The sequence below is a fragment of the Uranotaenia lowii genome, chromosome 1 (genome assembly GCF_029784155.1).
Source record: "Uranotaenia lowii strain MFRU-FL chromosome 1, ASM2978415v1, whole genome shotgun sequence".
Classification (NCBI taxonomy): domain Eukaryota; kingdom Metazoa; phylum Arthropoda; class Insecta; order Diptera; family Culicidae; genus Uranotaenia; species Uranotaenia lowii.
The window spans coordinates 138626827-138640327 of record NC_073691.1 but is presented as its reverse complement, the minus strand read 5'-3'; the positions used below and the strand labels follow the sequence as shown (position 1 = coordinate 138640327).

General features: G+C 35.0%; 1 protein-coding gene across 5 annotated transcripts in view; it reads right to left on the bottom strand.

The window, feature by feature from the left end:
* The window catches only part of LOC129740259 (dopamine receptor 1), a 708993-nt gene that overhangs the window by 72430 nt on the left and 623062 nt on the right, over positions 1 to 13501 (bottom strand). The window lies entirely within an intron of this gene.

Here is a 13501-nt window from a genome sequence, read left to right as displayed (position 1 = left end):
TACGGCATCTATCGACAAAAAAAATTACCGGACATCTGTTACAATGATGAAAATTGGTCTTGAAAATCATCACAAAACGAAAAATTCCCTTATTGAATTATTTTTTCTGTTATTTTGAACGATTTTTAATAAACATGTCTAGGTAGGGCAAAACGCGCCATGTCCGTTTATCTTTAAGCATGTTTCATTTTTGTTTAAATTTATATGCAGTTTCATCACAACAATTTTAAAGATATTTATAAGTTGTTTTGGAAAACATAACTTGAATATAAACGAATATATTTAAAATTCTTAAATTGAATATAGATTTAATTAACAATTCACAAGAATTTCAGTATAGCTGGCAGCACTGCGCGTAGCAATACATTTTTCCATCTGTAAAGCAGAATAGAAGTGTTTTTACCTGGCAAACACTTTCGGAGGCACTTGGATCAATAAACACTTATTAAACGTAAAACGGCGCGATTGGGTACACACATATGCGCATTATGCCCCTACTGAATCTGAAATCCAATTTTCAACCTACTCTTCAAACTTCATCAAATTTGTGGCCTTTTTTGACCTTCTAGTTATTCTAACTATCAGATTTAGACAAAAAACAAACCAAACTTCCAAACACAATCGGAAATTAAAGTTAATCTTTTCAAATGTATTCTAGAACAAGGCTTTCTTCTTAACGTGGGCATTATGCCCCCTCTTCCCCTAAATGATAAGTTGGCATTGTTGTTAGATGCCGGACAGTGAACTCAGAGTACTGTAGTTCAATTCTCGGTCGAGGAATTTTTAGTTTCGTTTCACTCAATTACTTAAATTAGTTTATTTTGCTTTTTGTGGGGAAATTAAATCGTTGGAATCTTGGTATTTGTAGATATATTGCCTCCACTTTTGTAGCTCTAGGCTATTTTTGTATGTTTAATACAATCTTTACATCTGGTTTGTTTGATTGAATAATTATGTTGTTCCTGCGATATATGTACCTTCTTAAATGTTGCTGGGTCCCTTCATTAGTATTAAAATGAAATCCACTTAAATCGCATGTACCAAATCGAATCCCTATCCACATTCTATCTACGTTGTTTTAACAAACAACTCGTATGAAAATAACGTGTATTCAGCTTGCTGCGCAAGCTCTGATTGTAACTTGAAATTCGAGTAGGTTTCACTTGATTTCCATGGTGGCAAAAATCCATGTACATTTCCACTTAGCGATCAGATGAAGAATTTTTTTGAGTGTAGTTGAAAAAATTTGCAACCATCAATGAGCTTCTCTTGCAAAAACCAAAAGTGGTTTAAATTATAAAATGAAAATTTTACCCGTTAGGCGTTACCATCCTTGGAATGTAAATTGATAAAAACCAAAATTTCACTGTTGTTTATTAACTGATTTTTAACTAAATTTACAGTTTTAGAAACTTCGTAACGTAACTCAAATATGTTTTTTTAGACAATATTCACCTACAACACTTCAGTTTTCTGAGCCTTCATTGATGAACCCCGAAGAAATTGTATTATTTGGATGCACCCGAAGAAAGTTACAAGCTGCCAAACTTCCAATAGTGTCATATTATCACTCAAGGGTCAAGTGAAATTGTTTTGTCTATTGATTAAATTCTTAAATCATGTAAAGATAATAGCGAATTTTCACGCTGGCAAATCTATGTACATTATCATGTAGTGTACATGTGAAGATTTTTTTGGGTGTTGGTACCTATCTCAGATGAAATAATTATTTTTTGCTCCGAAACCAATCATTTCACTCTCTTCAGGACTCAGGACGAATGGCATTGTTTTCAGCAGAGTTGAGCTGCTGCAATCGTTTTCCCACTTCCACCCGCGTTCAACCAAAAGTAGCAATTATTCATGGGATGCTGCTTCCGGGTGCCGGGTTTGGAATATGCACTGTTTGCTGCTGCTTCTGTCAGAAATATATGAATCCGGTTGAAAATCAGACACTCATCATGATGGCAGATGTCTGGTTTGCCATTTCTTAGATCTAAGATGTCCGAATCGAGAATTCTGACTTTAAATTGAATGCTTGCTTTGGATATTTCATTTCAATACCATGATTGTAATTGTTTTTAAAAAGCATTTTTGGTACATATGTTTTATAAGCCGAATTCAAATTATTCGTCAGATTTTGGCTATCACTTCTTGTATTCGAGTATTTGTTATTGAAGATTTCATCTCATTTATCAACTTTAATCAAATTTAAATTATGCCGTCCCGCTTTATTTTGGAGTACCTTACTTTAGATAATCAATATTTTCTAGAAACGATTTTTAGTACATATATACATTATTAAAAGTAGGCATTCGTCAAAACAACTGACGTTACAGATTTCAAATTGCTTCATCATTGCAGCGTCGTCAACACTGGAACGAAAAAAAAAATCGCGGAACCGGTAGTCATCAGTCAACCTTCACGTTCACGTGCTCCGTGTATGTGCGTGTGGGTGGTTTGGTTGATACGTATGAAGAAAAAGCAGAAGACAGCGGGCGCGAAGGTTGCCACGTGATATCATTTTCCGGCTAATAACAATTCAGGTGGGTGAAATAATGCCAACCACCATGAGGGTAGTTCGCCCCGTTCAAGGACCGGTTGGAAGGATTGCCGTTAAGGGTGAAAAATAGCAGCTCTACACAGCAAGAAAAATTCGTGTAAATTTAGATCGAAAACGATGCACGAAAACGGAACATCGATTTCGATGTAAAATTCTATCACGGTTTATTTTTTTCCAGGATGTAATTTTTGAGGCGTGTAAATTTAGATTGAAACCAATGCACGAGATCGAATCACTAAAGCCGTCGTGTAAAAATACACAGGGATGTAAATTTTTAAATTTATTATCGTAAATATTGATATTTTTGCTAAATATTCAGGTTTTTGCTTTTGTCTTTGAATGAATACGCCCACATGTATTATTTTTAATTCACATTTATTTACAAAACTGAAAATTAAAACACCATCACGGAAAGCGTCAAGCTGGAATTGTTGTTGCATCCGATGATTCCCAGCACGCGGATGTTTTTACAGTTCAGCGTCATCAGTATCCTCGAATGGTTCCGGAACATCATGATCTTTCGGTCAGCACTTGGACACTTTAATTGATCTGACAAAAGTTTGTCCGGATAATAACTGTCCGGATAAATATCAGCCTTTGCGAAAATATCTGACCTTGCTGTAATGGAGAAAAAACTAGTCAGTTTCAACCGCATTCTTCATTTCACGTATACTTACGACTTTAAAAGACTCTAGAAGTGCTGCTGTAGGTAGCTACACCTTTGATCGACTCGTTTCCGAATAATTTTTCGACATGTTTACTTTGTGCGCAAACTAACGAAATATAAAAAGGCAGAAGTTAAATATTTGCATTCAATTTTAAATCAAACAGATCTAACTTTACACGGTTTGTGACATAAATTTCATTGACCGGTTGATTTTTACACGACGCAATGTAAAATTACATCAAAACAGTTTATTTCTATCCTATTTTTGAAAAAAGTCTAATATTACATCAAAAGGAGTTTAAAATTACATCTTTTTGCAATTACACTCAAGAAAAAATAGATCACTCGTTTTTTAGATTCCGTGTACTTTTAGAAATTTTTTGCTGTGTATTACGTAGTTGAAGTAGCTTCACTGTGACTTGTTCAGCTGGGAGTGCAGGAAGTATCTCTGCTGACTAATATTTGTAGAAGCCACATTTTTCATTGTAAGACTTTTTCCCTGTTGTGATCATGATGATACATTTTATTTTTAAAGTCACTGTAAAGATTTTGTTGTCATGCCTTGTTATATGTTGCCATGTGTTGTCATGTGATGTCATTTGTTGTCATGCCTTGTAATGTTTTGTTATGTGATTTTATGTGTTGTCATGTGATGTCATGTGTTGTCATGTTTATGAGTTTTCACGTTTTGTAATGTGATGTCATGTCTTGACATGACAAGACATGACAAGACATGACAAGACATGACAAGACATGACAAGACATGACAAGACATGACAAGACATGACAAGACATGACAAGACATGACAAGACATGACAAGACATGACAAGACATGACAAGACATGACAAGACATGACAAGACATGACAAGACATGACAAGACATGACAAGACATGACAAGACATGACAAGACATGACAAGACATGACAAGACATGACAAGACATGACAAGACATGACAAGACATGACAAGACATGACAAGACATGACAAGACATGACAAGACATGACAAGACATGACAAGACATGACAAGACATGACAAGACATGACAAGACATGACAAGACATGACAAGACATGACAAGACATGACAAGACATGACAAGACATGACAAGACATGACAAGACATGACAAGACATGACAAGACATGACAAGACATGACAAGACATGACAAGACATGACAAGACATGACAAGACATGACAAGACATGACAAGACATGACAAGACATGACAAGACATGACAAGACATGACAAGACATGGATAAACATGACAAGAAATACCTACCTAATTTCCATAAGGCTCGTGATAATGAGAAATTTTGCTACACTGACTCAAATTCCTCATCAACCCATTCCATAAGAAACTGTTCTTATGTTGTCGATTAAACGGATTGTGGAACGAAAACTTGTGAACAATGCCAAAACAATCTGAATAACTTTGGTGTCCGTTGCTTGGCCCAACTGTGGAGAATTCTTTTGAGAGGAGGTCCCCTGATCTCTTGAGTGACAAACAACAAGAGATATAAGCAAAGCAAACCAACCATGGGGACGGGAAAACAACCCCATCAACATAACAATTTTCAAAAACAATATCTACTTAACAACGACTACAATACCCCAGCACGTTGAAATGAGAAAACTTTTCATCTCTTTGGTGATTTGGTCATTTTTATCATGTTGCCGGACGGGTTCTTGAATGAGAAGGGTGAAGATGGAAGATTATTTTGCAATTGAAATTTCCTTCCTACTATAAAAGTGGTCCTTTCCGAGCAATGCCATTAAAACTTCAATCGGACACAAAAGGTGTCAATGTCGTGAGAAAAAAAATATGAAAATGTTCTATCTGGGATTAAAGCATAATTTTTCGAAATCTGGCTGATAGTAATTGGCAAAACAAAATGAAATAAAAAACAAGTCAAATATGAAAGCAAAGAACCAGAAAAAAGGAAAAAACGAACGTTGAAAATTTTGAAGAATCATTTACCACGATTTACCAAACAGGAAGAAATAAAAATAATAGACACACGAAGAAAATTTGAAAAATATAAAAGTTATTTGCCAACTCTCAAACGACATAAAGCTGTCGAAAACTTCAAAAAAGGACTTTCCCCAAACAGAAATCTGGAGCATGGATTTCTCGAATCCAAAACTTCCATAGTTCTTCTTACCCAATGAGATAGTATTGAAAGTAGATCGCAAAAGTGGCAATAGTGGCACGGTGGTTTTCAAGATTTCGGTAAAATGTGGTGATCTTGCTCCCCGTTTTCCTTTAGTGCCCATTCTCTCTTGCTTTAGTCTGGTGCATTTCCAACAGCATTTGTGACAGGGATGTGAAAGTTTTAATTAATTCTATTGTTTCGACAGCTATATCGAAAAGCAAAGGACGTTCGGTTCGGTTCTATCAGTTCAGTGCAGTGGGATCGGAAGTTTTTGGCAGATACTGAGTAAGATTGACACCGGAATACTGCTGCCTGGGTATGCACTTTCAAGCCATTCTGTGCCCTACGTGTCCTAAATTTGGGTAGGTTATGGCGGTAAGAAATTTCGTTGGAAGTTTGAAAGCCTGGGTAGATGAAGATAGCTTTCTAATAGAAACCTGATATGAAGAACTATTGTTTTAGTAAATTATGGTCGGTAAAAAGTTTTCCGACAACATATCGTCATCACCGGAGAAAGATTTGAAACGATGGCTCACGATGATCAAGGAAGTGCTAAGAAATGAAATAAATTTGACTTGTAGTGGAAGTTTCAAATATTTCCAACCAAGCATTTGTTATGTTTATTTTTATTCATTTATATGACCCTTCCATGTTATGTGCACCGTAAAGTGTTTTCTATTTTTAAGTTTAACATAACATGAAAAAAATTGATGTTTTACCATTTCTAGCACCATGATTCTAAAATAATTTTCTGAAAATTTTATTATATGCATATCGGTGAAATGTTTATTCTGACGTTTGTTCTCTATAAAAATACAGTTTATCAATAAGGCGAAATAAAAATTTACAAAAATTCTTCTAAAAATTGATATTCGGATCACTTATCCAAACCAAGTGTAATTCATAGTACCTCTACAATAAGTTACGTCTCAAGTTTCCTATTTTGATCACAATAAAGGGTGATACGGTCAAAATTTGGTCAATATCAACTTGACGTATTACTTTCAATTTTGCATTTAAAAAACCTGAACATCCCTCATTTTGAGGGTGTGTGCGTAGAATGCTAAAGTGTAGATTTGCTCCTATTTTGATTTTGGAATTAACTCCTTAGTTGTCAAAATGCCGTCCAAGGAAGAAGAACAGCGTATCAAAATTTTGCTCGCGTATCGCGAAAATCCGAGCTACTCGCACGCAAAGCTGTCAAAATCTCTAAAAGTTGCCAAATCAACCGTTATAAATGTAATTAAAGTGTTTGGGGAACTTTTGTCAACAGCCAGGAAATCTGGATCGGGGGGAAATCGAAAACCGGAAGCCGCTGAGACGACAAAGAGAGTTGCCGGTAGTTTTAAGCGAAACCCTAACCTCTCTCTCCGAGATTCCGCAAATAGGATGCCAAAAAACGAGCCGGACTATCGACTTACAAGAAAGTAGTGACTCCAAATTGCGATGATAAACAAAATACGACGGCCAAAGCGCGATCCCGGAGGCTGAACACGACGATGCTGACGAAGTTTGACTGCGTGGTAATGGACGACGAAACCTACGTCAAAGCCGACTACAAGCAGCTTCCGGGACAGGAGTTTTATACGGCAAAAGGAAGGGGAAAGGTAGCAGATATTTTCAAGCACATGAAACTGTAAAAGTTTGCGAAAAAATATCTGGTTTGGCAAGCCATCTGTACGTGTGGCTTGAAAAGCAGCATTTTCATAGCTTGCGGGACTGTCAACCAAGAAATTTACGTGAAAGTGTGTTTGAATGAACGTCTGCTGCCTTTTCTGAAGAAACACGGTTGTTCCGTACTGTTTTGGCCGGGTTTGACATCTTGCCATTACGGATAAAAGACCATGGAGTGGTACGCCGCCAACAACGTGCAGGTGGTTCCCAAGGACAAGAACCCTCCCAACACGCCAGAGCTCCGCCCAATTGAGAAATACTGGGCTATTGTCAAGCGGAACCTAAAGCAGACCAAACAACTGCTAAGGACGAGCAGCAGTTCAAGACAAACTGGCTGTCTGCGGCGAAGAAGGTGGACAAGGTGGCTGTACAAAATCTGATGGCAGGGTTTAAGCGTAAGACCTGGCAATTCGGATTTGGAAAAGCGGAAGCCTAACTGAATATTTTTCCTGAATTTTATACTAATTAAACTTGAAAAGGAAATTTAATTTGATTTTTTAAATAAACGATTTTACCGATTTAAACGCGTTTTCCCTTGACCAAATTTTGACCGTATCACCCTTTACCAGTCGAAAAATTCAATGCGGCTTCAAATTGACCTTCGGGTTTTTTTTTGGAATATACCTATTCAAAATTGCAACATTCACCAGTCTCCTCTTCCGATTATTTTCTGGTCGGATTCAAGAGCCACACTCACATTCAGATTTTGTATGAGTTTTAATAATTGAAACGAGCAAATGGACTTAATCGAACCCATTAGCACTGTAATCAGTTGGAAATATGAACAAATTAAACAGCAGCTCATTGATTGCAATGTTTCCATTCATTATGGGGTAGGTTTGGCGCTATTAAAGCATGATTAATAAATCATTAAGTTTCGAGGGAAAAAAGGACGTCTATTTAATTTTGTTCAACGTAATATGTAGAGTGACATTTTTCTTCTCTTTCTGGATCGAAATTTTTAAAACTCATTTATTTTTTGTTGGTTTCTTTTCATGGAACGTAAATTGTTAACCTCGTTTTGAATACCTACTTATCACTTGAAACATTTGATTCATAAAACAGAGTTTATATTTCTGAAGTTCTACAAGTATGTACATATGTAATGGAACAAAGAATGATACAAAGAGTTTCAATCATTTTCCTGAAATTGCAATTGCGGAAATTAGATCTGATTTCAGCCGGAATCGTTTCATGTTTGATTTTAATGACCATCATCTATTCAGAAACAACCGCAAATGAGTTAGAACTACAGGAAAATCAATGAGATCCACTTATTCTAAAAGCTATTCTCTGGCAGATAATTCGTTCCAGTTAGCCACTGCTTTGTTGTCTATGATTTAAAAACTACCGCCAGATTTAACAAAGCAGTGATGGACAACGCATAAGTGAGTATCTTGCTGGTGGAAAATTGCAGAGCTCTTAGCAACATTGATGCTTTTACACCAATTCAACCACAGATCGTTCGAACAGCAGATATCAGAGTCTATCACAATCGAATGGTTGTATGTTGATGCAGAAAAAGCCAAGCCAAACTCAGATTTAACTTTTGATTTATAAATAAAAGATTTAAAAGATAAAGATTTTTTAACGATGTTATTGATTGAAATTTCATTTCAATCCACGGTTACACTCCGAAGAAAAAGGAAAGTTAATTTCGCCTGAATTTTCACGAAACCACTCAATACGTTAATTTTTGTTTGGTTTACGTGCAGTACTTAAAGGCTTTTAAAGAACACTTGACTCTTACGTGAAATTCTCAGAGTTGAATGCTGTCAAATAACAATTTAGACAAATTAGATTGACGTGAAAATTCAGTGGTCCGTCAAGCATGGAGAGGTTAGGTGGATTTTGTGTGATTTTCACGAAACTCTGAATGGTTCATTGAATATAGCGTGCATCCCTCCTCTCCATCTAGGACTCAAATTATTCCATGCCAAGTTTTATGTTAACCTGTACAGTAGGTTCCGGATCTTCAGTACCATTGAACGAGGCTTAATGCAACAGCAGGGTTAGATGCAACATTTATGTACCCAACAATATAATATAATGTAATAAATATTGATGACAAAATGACAAAAGATGACAAAATGATCATGATATTTTTTTTTATCGTGAGGTAATTAAATCATGAGGTAAAGTTTTTGAGTCTTATAGAAAATTTAAAAAAAAAATCGAGCAAAAGATGTACAAATTTTTATGAAAGATTGTATGACGGGTTGGCTTAACACTAGAAAGACCGGCAAATTGAATATACCTATTCGGACCGTGACCAGACAAAGTGACTGGTAAAGGGGAAATTTTTTATATCATAATTTTTTAACCTTTTTCTTTTGAAATTATTTTGTTATTTATTCGATAACATTTTTGTTATAAAATGAAACTAATTTTCCACCATGGGTGCACGGAATCACTTCATTTTGGCATAGTTGACGAATGCGTGTATGTCAAAAAATAGATGGCTATGGGTATTGACCATGGGTGCAAGGTTTCACTTCAATTTTGTTTTAGTTGATATTTTCTAGCATCCAACGCTTTGAAATTTTTCAACACACTGCCTATAAATTTTATCTGATATTGTACGTTTTGAAGCACATTTTTTTTATAAGTAGAGCAATTTACCATGGGTGCACGGATTCACCGCCATTCATCCAAAATCAATTTTTTTGCATGCTTAAGGTAAAGTATAAAGACTTTTATAGATTTAAATGAAAATTTGTTATATATACATGGTTTTTCACCATGGGTGCACGGATTCACCGCATTTTAATCAAATATTGGACTTTTTGCAAATTTTTAAAAAGCATCTTTACAAATCTTAACTAATCCAAAGTCGGAACCATGTCTTTCATGTTGACTGTTGAGACATAAAGATTTTAATAGCGATTTTTATTTCATGTTCCGTTTTTTTATTCCTGGAAAAGAAATATTTCTATTATATCTTGAAATAATAAATTTATTTATTTATTATTAAAACACAGGTTTTTGCAATCGTATATTTATCTGATTAGATCTGATCAACATCAAAGAAATTGGAAAACGGTTACCATGGACCGAGTGAATTTTAGGAATTATATGCATCAAGTTATGTCGTGCGACGAAAAACAGTAAAAATAAAAATAATGATTCATCATTGTTATATGTTCACGTTGATTTGGTTTTTCTTAAAAGTTTTTCGATTGAACAATATTGCATTTCAAATACCTCTCATATCTGACTCAAAAATATTTTGGGTTCTGAAGCAAGTTGGAAACTATTTATCTCTATATAATTTACAACGGTGAATTTACAGCCATTCCATGCACCCATGTTGAAATAGGTGTGTTTTTTCCGACCTCGAAATTTTCTCGTTTGTTTTCGTGAATATATTGTGATTTTTATCTGTTTAGAAGCTTCTTTTTCGAAATCTGTGTAAGGATAGCAGTGACGATTGTGTTAAAAAAATCAGCAGAAGAAAAGAAGCACTCAAATCCCGAAAAATCATCCATAAGCACTTGCTGGATTATCAAACAACAGTGACTGGAAGGTGCAGGGATTATCATCATTAGTGCAACAGGACCATCAAATAGAAATCAACCCACGCTGCCTCCTTCCCTCATCGCCTATCAATGGACTTTGGTGAGATTGTTTCATTTTATTTTGATTATATTTAAACATATTTTGTCAATCCTATTTGCCATGTAGGATTTCCCACTAAAATATCCCTTCCATTCCTTTCTGAAACAGCTTTATGGGTCGTATGAGTTCTCTGCACCTAAAGAGTTATTTTTGCTGTTTCAGATAATCCCTTCTATGATTACATTGACTTGTCACGGTGTGCATCATGGTACCACACTGATCTTCAAGAGCAGCACTTGGAATGAATATTGAATCCACACAGAAAAAAAATCTGAATCCTTAACAACACTGAAATTGAAAGCCTTTAATATTACATGACGTAGAACGCGATTAATTAATGTAAATTTACAGACTTGAATCCTTAAAAGCACGGAATTCCAATGACACAAACATTACTTGACACAGAACGCGATTATTTGATGTAAATTTACATCACATATGATGTAAAGAAAAAGAAGCATCACATATGACGGAATTTTCAGTGCGAATAAAATATTACACGACTTGAATATTTTACATGTTTTCAAATTTTACACGTCTTTCGAAGTTTACAGACGTTTAATATTCAACTCGCACTGAAAACTCAATCATATATGATGCTTCTTTTTCGTTACATCACATATGATGTAATTTTACAATTTTTTTTTGTCACACAAACTCTTCACAACACTGAATAAGAAATTTCTGAAAATTACACGACACGGAATATCATAAAGACATGAAGTCAAATTAATATTAAATTACACTGAACGTGATAATGTCATGTAAAAATAAAACTGTCAAAAACAGGAATACAAAAATGTAAACAAAGTGTTCAGTCAAGTCGTGGACCAAAGTCATTTATTGAAGCAGTTAGCTTCTAAGTCCGTCGATATGGTTGGTTCCGGGTATCTCCGAAAAGAAGCGGCAGCGGTTCTGAAAGCGGCCCCACGCTACTCCATAGATTCGGTACTTAGGAAGAAAGTGAAAGTGACTTTAAAAAAAATTGTGTACAACCATAAATTTGCTTGTCGATAAATAAAACAATGAATTTCATCATTAAGAGATTGTTTTTGTCATAAAAGATGAAAAAACTCCATTGAATCGGATCAATAAAAAAGTAAACAAAACAAATTCCAATAGGATATTTTTCCTAAATTCAGTGGCTTTAAAATTTACATCACTTTCATATTACACGTCGCATAATTTTACAGGCGTGTAATATCCAACTCGCACTGAAAATTCCGTCATATATGATGCTTCTTTTTATTTACATCATATGTGATGTAATTTTCCAGATTTTTTTGGTTGTGTGCAGATACTCATTTTGGCATCTTGCGTTGCTCTTGATTATCAGTTGTACCTCGTGTATCAGCCAATGCAAGATGTGTGTAGTCACCCTATGCTATGCTATGCTATGCTATGCTATGCTATTCCATGCACCCATGTTGAAATATCTTAGCGTCGATGAGGTCTATCAGATAAACTTGCGCGAGTCTGGTCTAGGTATGCCAGGCATACTGGGTTCGATTCCCGGTATCGGCTCTTGGGTTCAAACCCCATAAGTTGCCGACAGGTAAGATGTGTTTCCTCTTATTATAAGAATGTTCAATAAGAATGTTCAATCAGTTGCCAGCTGGCCAGGTATATACACGGGTACCGGAATACCTTTAAGTGAACTTGCATTGGGAATTTGTCGAACCTAATAATCTAAGAATGCATGTGAATACAGACTTGGGCAAAAACTGCGGTGAATCCGTGCACCCATGGTGGATAACCAGCAAATAAAAAATATTCCCACTCATGTTGAAATATCATTTAAATTATTCAGTTTCATAGCTGATGTCTTCAAATTTGAATAAATGAGTACACAATTTATAATTATGTAACTCATTCTAGTTTAGTATAAAACATATTTATCACTTTAAACTACTCGATTACTCGAATGGGCATGTATTAAATCTAACATAACTTTTACAAATCTTGATGAAATTTCGCCAAATTTTGACAGAAAATTCTATTATAGTTAAGCAACAAAACAGACTAAAAAAATTGGAAATCAAGTGCTTGAAGCGCCACACAGCTGTCAATCCGAGAACTTTTTCTACAAATCTTCATGACTTCGCATCGAAAATCAATAATTTTATAACGAATGACACACTTCTGCCCACGATAAATCAACTAGGGCATATTGTCTTGAATGTGAATTGCAAATGAAACCAAAAGCAAGCGATAAAAATATATCTTGTTTGAGTTATAGGGTTGAGAATTTTACCAGTCAGTTTGACTGGTCACGGTCCGAGTGTCCATGGCGAAATTTTTCTCGCTCATTAAAAGAGCTAGTGAAATAAAAAATACACAGTTTTGTAGAGATTCAAAATTCATGAAAAGTCGTATTTTTTTGCCAATTTTTAAAGCGAAGTATTTAAAAGATACTCAACAAACAAAGTGTCCCACCAGTCATTTTGACTGGTGCGGTCTTTCTAGTGTTAATGATATAACCTACAAACTTTAGATTGATTTTATTGTCCTATGCCACCCTTGTTAATGCAAAAATATTTTTCGTACATTCACCGAATTTTCTTAAATAATTTTAACCCTGAATGTATGCAGCACTCTTATGCTTTTTCTTAAACACTTTTTTGACAGAAAAAATGTAAAATTTAATTCGAACAATTCCAAAAATAACTGCAATTGGTGCTTTATGCGTTATGATATCACCAATATATCAAAAACTTTAAATTTTCAAACGTTTTCATTTGATTTTTTATTAAAACAATGTATGTTTCAACTAACCTGAATCCGAAAATGAAATTTAAAAAAAAAATTGGTTAAAACATTTTTTGAG